A 14,811-nucleotide genomic window follows, 5' to 3' on the forward strand; every position below is an offset into this window, starting at 1 on the left:
GGAGGTACGCATGCCCCAAGAGGTGGCAGCTGGCCTCTGGCTCCTCCTCCATGACCAAGGCCAGGGTGAGGCTAGGAAATAGCCTGACTAAAGGCAGACTGGGTGGGAAAAGCACCTCTCAAAGCTAGAGAGAGCCTGTTTAGGACTCACACCTAGTGCATCCCTGCGAAGATGATCATTCCTTAGACGCAGTGCCAAAGGGCAAGTTTTACTGCCTACGCGCAATGTGAGCCAGATAAATGCTCCTTCTTGGTCTCCTGCCAGTGATTGCTTGTGCTGCCAGAAAGTCTTAATCACTCTGTTGAAAGGGGCTGGTGGCCCCTTCCCTGCCCAAACCCCTGCTGGCTGCCAGCTGGCTCCTGTGGGCCCCATCTGGGCATGGCTGCCCACTTCCCACAGCAAAGGCCTCCTATTCAGGTATGATATGGACTTATGACTCACTTTCCAACCTCATATATATTTATAAGCATCTTTTTTAACTCTGAAGCCCGTCCCGCACCCCCAGGCAGTTGCTGGAGCTCAAACAGAACAAAGACATATTTGCAATGTCCACAGCATCCCAGTGCCTAGTCCAGGGCCCGGGTCAGAGCAGGCCTGGAACAGCATCCGCTGGATCTTATAGGCTGACTAATGTCCCCCTCAAATTTATGTGTTGAAGTTCTAACCCTCGAAACCTCAGAATATGACTGTCTTTGGAGTCAAGGTCTTTAAAGAGATGATTCAGGTCAAATAAGGTCATTGAAGAAGGTCCAAATCCAGTATGACTAGTGTCTTTATTGTAAGAGATCAGGGCCCAGCCATGGTGGTACTGGTAATAGTGGAGTGCTGTGTGGTGCTGGAGTCCACGGGAAGGCTTTGAGTCAGTAACCTTGTCATTGCATCCCAATGTGCCAGGCTTGCTGTGACCCTAGCTGGTTACAGGGCTGTGGGGGGAAGATTGCAGCATGAAGACCCTCTTGAAGGTCTCTCTCTCTCAGGAAGTAAATAAAATTTAAAAAGAAGAGATCAGGACACACACACACACACACAAACACACACAATAGGAAGACCATGGGAAGACAAAGAAGAGAAAACAGCTCTCCATAAGCCAAAGAACAAGGCTGCAAAATAAACCAACCCTGACACCTTGATCTCAGACTTCCAGCTTCTAGAACTGTAAGAGAATGATTTCCTATTGTGTAAACCCTCCATCTGCGGTCCCCTGCCTTGATGGCCCTCGCAGGCAAACACACTGGATGGCGAACAGCCACAGGGAGTCCCGCAACTGGTCCTGGCATGGAGCGGGTGTGATGCCAAATCTTTGAATAAATCGGTGCCCTAGCCGCTGTCCTCTGAGTGTAGACTTCCCTACTAAATTGGCCTTGTGGTGTCCCCCGAATGTGAGTGGGTGGACTCCCCTCCGTGAGTCCCTTACAGATCTTCCTGCATTGGCCTCACTAATCTCGGGAAAGGGAGTCCCTCTGTGTACACGAAGGTGGTGGCCATGGCACAAATAGTAACACGTGAAGGATACTTAACTATGGAAGGATCCCAAGACCCGTGTCACAGCAGGAAGATGTTCATGAAAGGAGATTTCCCAGCATTGTCTTGATATTACCGAGTCACAGAGGAGATGTGGAGGGTCCCCCTCCATTCCTGAAAACAACCCTGATTCTGGAGATTCAACTCTTTCAAAATACCCTTAGTAACCTTAAAGTGGGCCCAGGAATCCCAGGCTTGGCATCCTGGGATGCCCCTTTCTTTGGCTGCGTGGGTTTGTGCTCATGTCTGTGTTTCTGATCTCGACTGTGGGAAATCAGGGTTATGATGGGGGCTGAGAAGAAAGAGGATCAGGACCTCATCCAGGGCTGGCTTTCCTCCTGTACTGTGGAGGCTGCTCACCTGTCACTTGGAGCTGTGTAAGGTGGCCAGGCCTAGAGAGCACAGAATGTGTCCCCATCGGCCTAGCACTGACAGCCACAGTGGGCTGCCTCTACAGGCTGAGGTCCCCATGTGGGCTCAGAGAGGGATGCAGCATCACTAGAAATAACCTTCGGTGAGGACCACGGCAGGCTTCTCCTGCCCCTTTGTCCTCTCTTCAGGCAAGCCCACACCAAGCTGAACCAGAGGGATGGTGTCTGGCCCACTGGAGTGCTGCAGGCTTGGAGTCAGGCCTGATTGTGCATTTTGTCTGTCTTCTCACTAGCTGAGTGGTCTAAGACAAGTTATTTTATCACGCAGAGCCACGATTTCACCATCTGTAAAATGGAAATCATAACACCTACCTCCCAGGGAGGTTGTATGGAATAAGTGATAAAAAGACAAAGCATTTGGGACCAGCAGTTAGCGTAATGGCTATGTTGCTGGACTCCCATGTAGTCGACCACGGTTCACATCCCAGACCCGGTGGCTTAAAACTCATGCCGGGCGCGTGTGTGTGCGTGCCCAAGATCCTGAGAGGAGAATGGAGGAGAAGGAGAAGGGATTGTGGCGTGGCCATCCCCCCCTGGGGGGTGATTTCTCACTTTCTGTCTCTCTGTCTCTCTCTGTCTGTCTGGTGAGTGCACACGCCCTATAGCGAAAAACCTCTCCCCCCCCCAAAAAAAAAGTTAAAAAAAAAAGACAAAGCATTTGGTACATTTAGAAATCCTTAAAAATCATAGTTGCTGGTATTCCTCTTTTCTTGTTTTTCTCTAGTAAAGCCATGTCAGAGTCCTTCTGAAAAGCATCAAATGGATGTTCACATTGTCAGCATTTGACCCAAAACTGAGGTGCCGGACTGCACAATGGCGTGGTGGTAAAACCGTCACTCTCTGAGGCTGAGTCACATGAGGAGGTGTTGGGATCACACCAGAGACCTCCCTGAGGATGCTGGACAACACACGCCCGTGATCCAGGGCCGGCTGAAGCTGGGCATGGATTGTGGTGTCAAGACCCTGCTGAGGGCACTCACTTGCTTGCGAAAGACATAAATAAAATACAATGATTTAAAAAAAAAAAGTCAGGTAGAAGTTGATTTCCATTCTTCTCTTTCCTGATAATGCTGAAGTAGCTGATACGTAGGGAGGTAATCATTGCAGATCTTCTGACACTGTGGTAGCCTCTCAGATGAACCCAGATGTCAGCGTGGAAGAGACCTGCCTGCTCCTCATGAGAAGTCAGAGGTTCGGGAGCCGGAGGGAGTCACCAGAGGCTGTGCAGTTAGTGACAGGTATTTAGAGCACTCGAAGACTTTACTGGAGTTCCTTTACCAGAGAGAATAAGAAAACACAGCACAACAGGACAAAAATCAGCCCTGCTGGCAGCTAGTCCACAAAGCTTCTGACTGAACACGGACAATGCCACGGGACACACAGGCCATGTGTGGCACGGACTCTCCGCATCTGGCTTTATAATAAGACAGAGAGGAAGCAGGCGAAACCCAAACCGTGACAAACCATTCTCCTCCCCGACTCAGGAGTGCCTGGTGCTCTTGTATTGATGTCAGCTCAGCGCCTCTCTCCTCCTCCCACCTGCTAAATTGTTATTGATTAAAATAAGTCATAACTAGTTAACAAGAATTAATGGATTATTAAACATCACGATATCCAATCCTCAAATTGCCCTCCCATTGGACAGAATCCAATTCAGAACTTTCCCTGCTCCAACCTGTACTTAGATCCAGCGGAAGCCCAAGCTTTCTGAGTGCCCCCACACTCCTCTTCCTGGGGTGTCCCAGGGTCTTTCTGAAGTGTGGATCGCTTACTGGGCTAAGCCAGATAAACCGAACTTGCACTTGACATCGAGTATGTTCCTGGTGGTCTTTGGCTGGCAAACTTTCACAGAGTAGAATAGATATTTGTAAATACTTTACTGGCAGATAATAATACCTGCCTAACATTCTTCATAGGGTTATTGTAAGAATCAAGTGATGGAAAGCTGGGGAACACATTTTTTTTTTAATTGCCAGAAGGTGTGTGAGCTCACCAGAGAGAGACAGAGAGAGACAGAGAGAGAGAAGGTGGAGAAAACACCTCCAAAGGGGTGTGGTCATACTGCCATCCCTTCTCCATTTTTCTACCCTGTCGTGACTTGGGGTGCACATGCACATGTACCCAGTGTATTTTTCAAGCCTCCGGGGCCAGAGTTCAAACTGTTATTGGCCATATGCAGTCCAGCTCCCTTAACCACTAAGCTCCAGGGCTGGTCCAGGAATCAATTTTTAAAGTTGAACTTGCTATATAGGTCTATAAGCTAGTATAATGTGAAATTTCCAAATGGTTTTCTTTTCGGACTTAGAAAAAAGAATTTTTTTAAATATTATTTTTAAAACTTTTTTATGCCTCTAACACGTCTCTAATAATTTCAGATTTATTTCAATAAACATTTCCTCTATTTTGTGAATTGTGTTTTAAAGTCAAGTGTAATTTTACAAATTTTCATATATATATATATGAATATATATATACATACATTTGTACTAAAAAAAAGCCAAAATATTCAAGCTTTATTAGTTACTCTACGTAGAAGAGAACGTAATTAAGAGCTAGTGTGGCTAACATAGACATAAGAAAGGTAAACATTTCTTGAATGAAAAAATAGGACAAATTTTAATGGAAAAAAAAATCAAGGATTGAAAAAAAGAGAAAATGTTTCAAATAGCAGCGGGTACTTCCTTCACAATTTGCATTACTTGTGCAAATACATCATTAAATAAATACTTATGTGATATTTACAAAATAGAGGTAAGAGGGAGAAACTGAAAGTATCAGAGTCTTTCGTTTGTTATCCCTCTTGCAATGCCTGGATACATTGATTTACTAACAGCTAAAAATGTGATCCTAGTTAACTGTAGTTGAAAGTTTATCAATTAAATCATCAATGGTGTAAACAAGAAGCTGAACGTCCGCTTTTTCCTTCATTCGGCGATCACTGTGTTTTTGGAGGATGACATCGACATTGGTGCTGACTAAGCGGTCAGCAACCTGCATGGACGTGTGCCCGGGGTGTCGTCCTTCACGCCATGGAGCAATCGGATAGGACAGGTCACAGGGATGGCTGTGTAACAAGCAGTGCTGCTCAGCTTCTTTAATGAAACTGTACTGAATGTGATAGGCTCCTTCTTCATGGTATTTTGATGGCCAGGTCCACACACCTTTCAACTCCACTTCTTTTTGTACCTCAGTAGGAAGCCGATTAAATTTTGTCACTAAGGCATCTGCAGCTGTAGCTACACCAATAAGAGCCATGACCGTCCCTGGCCATGCAGTTGCAGCATGAAACATAAGCCATCCACCAAGGCTAGATCCAACTAGGACCTGTGGTTCTACAGCTAAGTCATCGAGTAGAGAAAGAACATCTTTTCTCCATTTCCCTACTGTGCATTCTTCTAAAGTACCATCTTAACTTCCAACTCCTGAGTAATCAAACCTTATATAGGTGTGACCTAGAGATTTGCAAAAGTCCTCAATGGCCAATGCTTTTGTACCATTCATATTAGAAAGATAGCCAGGGATGAAGATAATTCCTGGGTTTTTGCCTTTTGGCCTCTTATAAGCCAGGTGTGGAAGATCTGGTCGATTAAGGAAAGAGAGTGATGTCTTTTGCTGCAAGCTGGGAGCCACTGTGGCACCCTCTGGGGCTTCTGTGCAAGTAACACGCTGTGGCTCTGGTGAGGTCCGAGAGACAAGACCGCCCAGCCCCAACTCTGACTAGGCACCCAGCGCCCAGGATCACACCCGCCATCTTCCCAGCTGTCCCAGCCAAAAAAAGTATTTCTAAGATGGAATGTTCCTATTCAAGTTTCTATTGTGTGTTACTGCTTCAATTCCATTGATGTAAATTTCTCCTTTAATGTAGTGTCAGGAATAGCCATTAATGAGAAAACTTGCCCAAGGCTAGGGTATGTCTGGGAGGAAGAGCTGAGTATTTGTGGGTGCAGGGCCAGGAGAGATTCCAACATTGGTGAGTGCTGAGCCCTACTCTTGCCTTTTCCTCCTGAAAACATTGCTTCCCGTGAGGGAGTGGGTAGGGTTTCAGCCAGACTGGGAGATAAGGCCATCCACCCAGTCTGGAAAGTCAACCAGCCACTCTCTGCTCCCTATTACAAACACCAGCCTCAACAGTGGCCTCCAGGGTGAGGAAGACCCAACTGCTCAGGTCCCCATTGGCCACATTGAAGTCTCATTGATGCTCAGTTTCACTTTCCTTTTCAGGCCTCCATGCCAAAGCTGGCTTATGCTTTTCCTTATGCTTGCAAGGCCCTTCCACTTCTTTCCCATCAAGACTGAACTCAAATATCACCTCCTTTACAAAAGCCTGTCAACTAACCTCTCCTGCCTCAGGGCCCTTACAGTGTTTTGTACATTACGTAATTAGCATATTGTGTTGGAATTATGCTTCTCTCCCAAAGTCCAACTGTCTACACACACACACACACACACACACACACACACACACACACACAGTTGTAGGGGGCTAGAGATTTGTCTTGGTAGGTGGGAAGCTCTTCGGTGAATGGAAGCATGATTTTTCATTTTTGTATCCTCAGGGATATATTTTTCTATTCACCATGGGACCTGGTTCACAGCAGGCGGTTAATAAATATTGTCATTTGCTGCTGTTGATCTTGTTATGTTTTAGTACAGAGCAGTATTTTCTCTTCTCTTTCACTATTTTGGCTTCTCTTGGGATAAGGAAGCTGTAATGTCACTGGAAAGTTTGTCTCAGTCATGGAAAGGCCACTAGTCATCTGAGAACCCATGGGCTTTGACCAGTGTTGGTGATGTCTGACTCACAGGAAAAGAATTTTCTCAATCACGGTTTTAGGTCTGCCAAGGAGTGGCTCAGCATGAATGGTTAATTAGTTATTGAAATTATCATTTTCCCACCAATTACAATTAAATCTCAGCTAGAGAATCTTTTTCTTCATGTCAACATGCCAGTATTTTATTTTGGAGGAATGAATTTTCACAAATACCTTGATTATTATTATTATTAAAAATATTATTTGGGTTATAGCTACTGCTGAGGGAAGTCAATATACAGAATCGATAGATATTGATCATTCCTGTCCCCTCTGCCCCCCAAACACACACACTTCAAAGAGAGTTAGAAATGAAGCCAGGTTTGCCCAGGATGCTGGCATTTCTGTGAGACTCACTGCTCTGGCCTGGAAGACAGGATACCTGCATTCAAGTGCTGGTTCTGCATGAAGTCTTTTTTGCTTTTCTAGTGGCCCTCTGTGTTTCCCAGACTAGAAGCACCCACCACTTGGGAACTTAGAAATGCAAATTTTCAGAATGACCTAGGCCCTTGAGTTAGAAACTCTACAGTTGGCCCTAGAAATCTTGTTTTAACAAGCTTTTCATGTGTGTTTTTTGCATGCTAAATGTTCAGAACCACTGATCTAGGCAAACTGCGTCATTTATCAATTCAAAGTAGATTTATTTATTTATTTATTTTTAGGATTTTTATTAAAAATTTTTTTTCTATACATTCAATCACATTATTATTAGCAAAATAGATTTATTTTTAATAAATTATTCAGTTCAGTAATTTTGAATCAGTAAATTCAAATCATTAAGTATGCTATATCTAGTCTCATGTCTAGTCTATACATAAAGTATAGAGACAAAAATTTAGATAAAGCCAACTGAAGTATAAACCTTTCCCTATATTTTCTTGCAGTATTTTCTTTTCAAACGCACATATTTTCACACAGCTGTAATTACAGGACACACTCAGGTATACTGTTGTTTTTTCCCTACTTAACATCAGAACATAAACACCGTTCAGCGTCACCACCCACATATCTCCATAGGAACTACTTTAATGGCCGCACAGCATTTCACTGAATACCCTGCGACAGTTCACCTCCCCAGGCCTTGAACTTGAACTTGTCCATATGGAGACAAGATCTTCCATGCATTTATTTAACCCTCTTTGCTTCATTTTTTCCGAAGCCATTTCCTCCCCATCGCCAAACCCCATTGGGAAAAAATGGAAACTCTGAATATTTCTGGAAATACAGCCGGACGCAGAGAGGAGATGGAGGTTAGCAATCGGCCCTGAGTTGTCCAGTGTCATCCAGAAACTCCCGGTTCTGAAACCCTCTCCTGGAACCCTGAAGCTGCTGAGACGTCACTGCGCTCCCTTGTGGCCGCGTTTTGGAATAGCACCTCTGGAGAATGGCTGGCACCTGAGTCCTCCATAGTGAATGATAGGGTCTCCAGCCCAAACTGAGTTTGAGCCCCAAGGGCCCATCTTACTGCAGCTCCCCAGGCCCCGGCAGGACTTGGGCTCTGCTCCGCTGTTCTGGTGCTCACACTGAGGCATATGTTCAGCTCTGCCCCCTTGCCAGCTTAGCAGGGATTCAGATATCCTGCTTGTCCCGGAAGGCTGGACTCCAATTCTCAGTCGAGAGGGTCCACCTGTGAACTGGGGACCCTCCTTAGACCAAGGACAGAGCCCACTTCCTGGCTGCGAGAATGGTTGTGGCTTCTACCCCACGTGGGACACCCCAGGTTTAGGAGAGGGTCACTCCCCCCTGGAGAGTGTACCCAGGACTGCTCCGCCCTCTTGCCGGCCAGGCCAGCCTCGCCCTTGCCTCTCTCCCGGCATGCCTTGCAGCGTGGCTGCCAGCGTGGAATACCGTAGTGGGACAGCAGCGGCAGCAGGGACGCTCGCTCTGTGATACGTGTTTTCAGGTCAGTTTACAGGCCCTGTTCCTTAAACAATCAGCATGAATTTCTCTGCACAATGAACTATTTGTGGGACTTAGAATTAAAGGAAGTTTAGGGGTTCAAACCGTAGGTCCCAGTAACTAGGAGGCAGGGGAGGGATAGGCTGCCGTGTTCTCCCTCAGGGGTGTTCACTCCGGAGAATCCCCCGTGATGGCCCCAGACCCTCTATGCTCTGAAGCCAGGAAGGTTGGTAATAAATGTGAAGGTCTCTCGCAGACAAAGATAGGATTTTGCGGAAGGCTGGGGGCTGGCCTTCCGCTGAACCCGCATCTGTGCACACTCCTGGGTGAGTGAGTTTCTTATCTGGATGCCACCTCAAATACCAGTCATGAATGACGTTTTCTGCAGTTGTGGAGGCTTGTCAGGAATTTGCAAGCCCTGTTGGAATAATTCTGAGCCTGTCTGAACCCACAGGAATTGGAGGAAGTGATAGGTCTGAAAGGACGTGACTTTTCAGATGACAAATCCAGGGCCAATCTAATGACTGCTAATCAGGGCATTTTATTTTATTTCTGGTACATTTAAATACTTTAAAAAAGGCTCTATGGCTGTAAAGCTCTTTAAATATATTTCTAATATTTAACTCTCTCTCTTCTACATATAGAGTTAAATATATATGTATATGTCTATATGTATTTTTATATATATATATACACACACACATACACATATATTTTTTTCCAAGGTTATTTAGTCCTGTTTTTTCCTCTACCTTATTGCATATAAAATGTCCTTATACTTGTTATTTTTAAAATCGTTAGAGGGCATGTGAATTTACCAGAGGGAAGGAAAGAGAGAGAGAGAGAGAGAGAGAGAGAGAAAAAAGAAAGCACCTATCCCATAGGGTGTAGTTATGTAGTCATGTTACAATCCCTTCTCCATTTCTCCATCCTGTAAGGATTTTGAGCAATCATGCACATGTACCCAGTTTGGTTTTTCAAGCCACTGGGCCTGGGATTTGAACTGTGGTCAGTCATGTGGGATCCAGCTCTCTTAACCATTAGGCTCTTATAAATATTTGTAAAAGCTACAAGAACAGTTGTTACTGAACTTTTTTGGTGGTCATATTGACAATTTACAAAAAATTATGACTTTTATTTCCTACTCAAAATGCACATACTACAGCCTGGGTGCCATCTTGGGAGGCTAAGAACTCTCTGAAACTCACCATTGCTGCTAGGTTAAGACCCCTGGTGTTAAACTATATGGGCCTAAGGGTCATCAAGGACCCTTTTGTTTCAGAACCCCATTATTACTTGTCCCAACAATGCTGTTTAGAGATGGATTTAGCAATAGCTATATTCCCATCCTTGATGACTTGTTGTTGGACATTCCAGCTGTTTTCGGTTGCATTCAGTGCTGCTATCAACACCTTTCTGATTTTGTTTTTCTTCCTGGTTGACCTATTTTTGGAAGTTGTTCAGGCTTGAAACACACATGTACTTTATCAGCTTTGTATCTTTGCTTCTGTACAAGCAAAGCCTCATTCTCTTTTTGTCCTGAAGCCATCCTTGAAGACCCTATTCTCAGAAGCTTTTTCGGTACCCCACATTTGAAAGTAACCTCTCTGCCTCTGCTTGCTCCTCTCTACTGGTACTCATCACAGTCCATGTTCTGGTGGAGAGTAATGTATACACAAGGCGGGGGTAGGTCTTCCAAAAGTTAATGTAGGATGTGCATTGTGAAAATACCATCTACGGATTTACAAAATTGTTCAGTGCTTGAGTAAATTCACACTGTAAGTCTATCTTTCCATGAACTTTTTTGAAATCTCTTTGTACATGTCTTAGCTCCTTTATTAGTCAGTGGCCTACCTCATGTATTGCATTTGACATTTGACACACAGGACAGTTCATGTTTTTGTTTGTTTTAATGCGAAAGAATATGTGTGTGTGTGTGTGTGTGTGAGAGAGAGAGAGAGAGAGAGAAAGCATGAGCACATGGGCGTAAGGGAGAGCGAAGCAGAGACTGAGACAACCACGTGGTAATCATCCTGCCCTCACTCCCAGTAAGGGCTGCAGGTGTGTGCTACAGTGCCCAGCCTAGAGTGGATCATTTTAACACCCCTGTGCTCTGGAAGACAAAATTATTTTCAGTAATATTTCTGTAAAAATCAGTAGTCATCACTGGGTTGAATCCAGTTTTCTGGATTCATTCTTTAATTTTAAAGCAATAACCCAGAAAACCAAACAATTTTTAATCTTCGACTAGTCAAATGCAATAAAAATATTTTCTGAATGAACCCCAATTTTTACTTACCCAACATAATGTTACACCTCATGGTTCACGATCTGTTTTATTGCTTTAAATTTTAAATGCAAATACAAACTCTAGGGTGGTCACATAGAATGACAGGACAGAACAGAAGTAACTCAAGTTCTTTTTTTTTGGATCTTTACAATCACTGTGCTTTCACTTTTTATTTAGAAGCTATTGTTTAACTGCAGGATCAGATAGTAAGTTCTGCTGAGTCTGGAGACAAGACGTGCCCATGCGAGTTGGAAGACTCGTGAACCTTACATACTCATCTCCGGCACCCAGCACGCGCCAGTGTGTCTGAGTATGGGGGCCAATGGCATAACTGGGAAATCTTTGAATTAATGCCAACATAGAACACAATGTTTCTTAAAGGATAAGTAATAAAAATATGATAATTTGAAGTTTACGTATGTATGATAATAAAATTCAACAATAACTGTAAAAGTTGCTTAGAACGTAGACCAAAAAACAATTTTGGGGAAGAAAGGAGCTTTGCTTTTTTACCACTGATATTATTCATTCAAAATTGTGATACTAAAAGACAGACCAACTTTTGGTTCTATAATTGCATTTAAGTTTTCTACGGGCAATGGCCCCCTTACTGCTGGCTTCTGGGGCAGACTGCTGCCATCTCCCCATCCCTGGTCCACCCCTGATTCGAAATTAAGTTCCTGCAGGGCCGGAGCAAGCTGTGCAGCTCATGATTGTGCCAACTGCACCAATGCAGAGGTTCTCAGTGTGTGTGGAAGGCCCCATGGGGCTTGCCAAAAATGTCCTCTCTTGTCTTTACAGGAGGCCAGATTTTCTTCATGTACTTCAAACAAAGCAACATATCACAACAAATTGAATACAGAGACAACCTAGAGAATCCAACTGTCTTCTACTGAACTAGACATTAAAGAGATTAGCAAAATTTCTTCATAAAACAATGTCACTCTTCTGACACATATTTTTGTTGTCTAGAAAATATAGGTTATTTTTTGTAAAATTATCTATGTTAGCATTGGTGGGCTTATTATGGTCATTTTAGAAAGTATTGGTCCAGCCATGGTGGCACAGGCATTGACAGGCTATATGAGGTTTCATCCTGGGTTGAAATGCTCCAGGTGTTTCTCTGTGGGGGACCAGTGGAGGGGATTGTGGCGTGATGAGACCCTCCTTGTTGTGGGTGTCTTTCTCTCTTTCTTTTGTGCTCCCTCTCAAGAAAGAAAGAAAATAACTAAACTTTAAGAGGAATAAAAGATTAAAAAATGAAAGGATCAGCAGTTATTATTATTTTGGAATTGCCAGAGAGTGCATGCACTCACTCACCAGGGAGAGAGAAGAGAGATAGAGAGAGAGAGAACTCCACAATGGGGTGTGGTCATGCCTCAATCCCTTCTCCTTCATCTTTCCATCTTGGAGAGGGATGGAGATTTTGGGCATACATACACTTGTTCCTGGTATGCTTTTCAAACTGCCAGGGCTGGAATATGAACTACAGTTGGCCATGTGGGATTGGGCTCCCTTAACCACCGGACTATGGGGCTGGCCCAATAATTATTTTTAAAAATGTCTCAGTTTTAATTTTGAATATGATAAATATTGATAGCTCTATTTCACATTAAATAAAAATCTTGTTGGGTTCTTTAATAAATTTTAAGAAGTGAAAGTGCCCTGAGACAGAATGTTGTGTTGCACCAGTATGCTGCTTTATCTGGAGCAGATGCCTGTGTACACTGATTGCTTAATGAGCAACTCACCGAATGGATGGGCTTCAGGTGCTTCGACAATCGGCAGCTGAAACTGGGATTGCAGGGTGGGGGGAAGGCACCTATAGGCAGTGGGGCTGATACATGAAAGGTGGGGCTTGCCAGGGTCTGGAAGCAGCAGCTGCCATTTGGAGCACTCCAGAGGAGTGGGCCTGGATCCCGGACAGTAAGGGCAGGGCATGAGGGTGACGGTAGCTCTGTGTTGTGGGGACTACAAGAAGCTCCCTGTATCTGGTGCCCCTGGTGATGAAGGGCTGGAACAACTGTCCGAATCTGCCTCCCTGTGAGAGGAACTGAGCAGAATGGTTTTCTAGGTACCGTGCTATCACACCGCTGGCTGGGGGCATGGTGGAGAGAGCTCAGCCTCAGCCAGACAGCTGGAGTTTCCTGGTGCCTCCCCACCTTTCTCTGACCAGTCATGGAACCTCCAACAAGTCAGGTAACTGCTCGCTTACGTGACCAGGTGGTAAAAATGAAGTAAGATGTTTGTGTAGGACCAGATAGGGGCACAGCAATAAAAGGTGACACTCTGTGAGGCAGGCCCATGTGAGAAGGTTGCCCGTTCATGCCCAGAGCTTCCCTGAGTACTTGAGGCATGTGGGAGTTCATGATCAAGGCCGGGTGAGGCTAGGGTGGATTGTGGCGTTGGGACCTGTCTGTGGGGCTGTATCTCTCTCTGTGTCTCTCTCTCCCTCATGGAATGAAAAAACTTAAACGAAGTTCATGTGGTACCTGATAAATACTGAGGGCATAGTGCCTTAGTGAGTCTATTAGTAAAATGTCATTAATTACACTGAATGAAATTGGCTTGGAGGGATGAGACAAAGGGGGAAGTGTCCTCAAGGGAGTTCTTCCTGGTCCTTGGCTAATGAGAGCTGAAGCTTAGTAGAGATCAGTTTCTCCACCTTTGCACTATTGACCTTTTAGACCAGGTAACTCATGGTTGTGAGGGCTGTCCTGTGTATTAGAAGATGATAGCAACATCCCTGGCCTCTGACCACTAAATACCAGAAAAGAAGCACTCTCCCTGGTGGTGACAACCAAAAATGTTCCCAGACATTGCCAAATGTCCCCAGAGGGTGGGGCAAAATTGTCCCTGTTGAGACAAGGGCTCCTTCGTGGGATGCCAGTTCCCTGCAGATTCCCCAGGAAGACATTGCACGAGTTGCATGTACTCTCCATGAGAGTTCTGCTGAGAGGTTCTGCTTCTGAGGGAACAAGAGGCCTCCTAGGTCTCATTTTCTTTTCCGAGGAGCCCTCCTGCTAAATGTGTCTACTTCTCTCAGCTTATGGACACACCAGAACCCAGGGAAAATAGGATGGTGACCAGGACAGTGAGATGGTTGAAAAAAAAGTATGGGGACCAGCAGTTAGCGTAATGGCTATGTCGCTGGACTCCCATGTAGTCGACCCGGTTCGAGTCCTGAACCTGGTGGCTTAAACTCACACCAGGCACGTGTGTGTGCGTGCCCAGAATCCTGAGAGGAGAATAGAGGAAAAGGAATTGCAGCATGGCCATCCCCTCTGGGGGGTGATTTTTCGCTTTCTGTCTCTCTGTCTCTCTCTGTCTTTCTGGTGAGCGCATGCGCCCTACAGCAAAAACCTCTTAAAAAAAAAAAAAAAAAGAAAATATAGACAATACCCAGGAGGCTTGGAGGAGGCTGTTTTCCCCCTCAGCTTTGACCTTAGTACTGGTGGCTCCCAATTCCTTTCTCTGTTGTGAAAACAGATTGAGGCAATTGACAACAGAGTGGATGAATCAAGTGTGGTATATTTACACAATGGAACACCACAGCTGTGAGCATGAATGAGCCACAACTACCTGAAACTGCAGAGGTGACTCTCGCAAACAGGATATTGAATGAAAGAAACCAGACTCAGCAGGGCACATACGATAGGTTTCCATTAGTGAAAGGTCCTCCAAGAGGCACAAAGGTATATGTTAAGTTTCAAGAGGTACACAGGGAGACTTTAGGGATGTTTCAGTTTGTGAAAATTCATTGGGTTCTCATGTGGTAATCTCTCTCCTAGATACATGTTACACTTAAACAATAAAGGTAAATAAAGAACTACTACATGCTGGGCCAAAGGGTAGGAAA

At 44.8% G+C, this 14,811-nt stretch overlaps 1 long non-coding RNA gene and 1 pseudogene across 1 annotated transcript in view; one reads left to right on the forward strand and one right to left on the reverse strand.

The window, feature by feature from the left end:
* The window catches only part of LOC102468377 (uncharacterized), a 28,269-nt gene extending 25,047 nt beyond the window's left edge, over nucleotides 1–3,222 (forward strand). The window contains exon 5 of the long non-coding RNA XR_003546839.1: nucleotides 2,677–3,222. This is a non-coding gene — a long non-coding RNA (uncharacterized LOC102468377). The remainder of the gene's footprint in view (nucleotides 1–2,676) is intronic.
* An 833-nt stretch (nucleotides 3,223–4,055) lies between these two features.
* LOC102480477 (mycophenolic acid acyl-glucuronide esterase, mitochondrial-like) lies at nucleotides 4,056–13,132 on the reverse strand (annotated as a pseudogene).
* Between the last annotated feature and the right edge of the window lie 1,679 nt (nucleotides 13,133–14,811).

This window comes from Tupaia chinensis, unplaced genomic scaffold (assembly GCF_000334495.1).
Source record: "Tupaia chinensis unplaced genomic scaffold, TupChi_1.0 Scaffold000063_1, whole genome shotgun sequence".
Classification (NCBI taxonomy): Eukaryota; Metazoa; Chordata; class Mammalia; order Scandentia; family Tupaiidae; genus Tupaia; species Tupaia belangeri.